At 45.1% G+C, this 1397-nt stretch overlaps 1 pseudogene; it reads left to right on the plus strand.

Moving 5' to 3' along the window:
• The first annotated feature begins 527 nt into the window (after positions 1 to 527).
• On the plus strand, positions 528 to 1038 carry LOC132025082 (large ribosomal subunit protein uL11-like; annotated as a pseudogene).
• Positions 1039 to 1397: the final 359 nt, after the last annotated feature.

Raw genomic sequence — 1397 nt, forward strand, 5'->3', positions numbered from 1 at the left:
ATCATGACCTGAGCTAAAGGCAGACATCTAATGACTGAGCCACCCAGGTGCCCCCTTGGTATCCACTTCTACCTCCAGTTCCCACTGTTTCTGCTTCGATTCAGGTCAAATACAGATCTCCACACTGCTAATCCCCCCTCCTCTAACTTACTACCCATACTTCCATCTGAAATGCCTCCTAAATACTGCCCTCACTTGTAGCTTCCCTTCTCATAACCTTCAAGGACTCCCTGTGACCAAAGTCCTCACCTGCATGATCTGGCCCCACATTGAAAATACTCCAGCATCTAGTATATCATTCTCCACAAATGCCTCCCATTTCTCTTCCTCCACATCTTTGTTCACTTTGTTCACTTGTTCTATCCCCTCAGTCTCTACCAATTGAACTCCTACTCATCTATCAAAGCCCAGCTCCAATTCTCCCTTCTGCTAAGAAATGTTTTACCTAAGCCCACCTTAAGAGTGGAATCATACTTTTGGCTTTTGGCTCAGAGTAGGGAAAGTTGCAACTGTCTTCAGCCACTAGAATCCGGGTTCATCCAACACCAGCTGCCTCCATCATGCAGCCTGAGTTTGACCCCAATGAAATCAAAGTCATATACCCGAGGTGCACTTGTGCCACAACTGCCTTGGCCCCAAAGATCAACCCCTCGGGCCCGTCTCCAAAAAAGGCTGGTGATGACATCACCTAGGTAACCAGTGAAAGGTCCGAGGGTTACAGTGAAACTGACTATTCAGAACAGATAGGCCCAGTTGAAGTGGTAACTTGTGCCTCTTCCCTGATTATCAAACCCTCATGGAACCACCAGGAGATGGGAAGAAGCAGAAAAACATTAAACATGGTAGAAATGTCACTTTTATGAGATTATCAACATTGCCCAACAGATGCAGCACCAATCTTTAGCCAGAGAACTCTCTGGAACCATTAAAGAGATCCTGGTGACTGCCCAATCTGTGGGCTGCAATGTTGATGGCCACCACCCTCATGACATCATAGTTAACATCAATAGTGGTACAGTGGAATGCCCAGCTAGTTAAAAACTACAAAGAAAAATGTTTCAATAAAGGATAATTTTATGGTCAAAAAAGGGGGGACAGAATCATAGACTGCCATAGACAGATATATACCCGACCTATAATTGGAAAAATTATTTTGGGGCACCTGGGTGGCTCAGTGGGTTAAGCCTCTGCCTTCGGCTCAGGTCATGATCCCAGAGTCCTGGGATCGAGCCCCTCATTGGGCTCTCTGCTCAGTGGGGAGACTGCTTCCCCTCTCTCTCTGCCTACTTGTGATCTCTCTCTCTCTTTCTGTCAAATAAATAAATAATCTTTAAAAAAAAATTGTTTTATAAAATCACACAGGCCTATTCCTGACTATTGAAGAACTCAGGACAAAT

The sequence above is a fragment of the Mustela nigripes genome, chromosome 9 (assembly GCF_022355385.1).
Source record: "Mustela nigripes isolate SB6536 chromosome 9, MUSNIG.SB6536, whole genome shotgun sequence".
Taxonomy (NCBI): Eukaryota; Metazoa; Chordata; class Mammalia; order Carnivora; family Mustelidae; genus Mustela; species Mustela nigripes.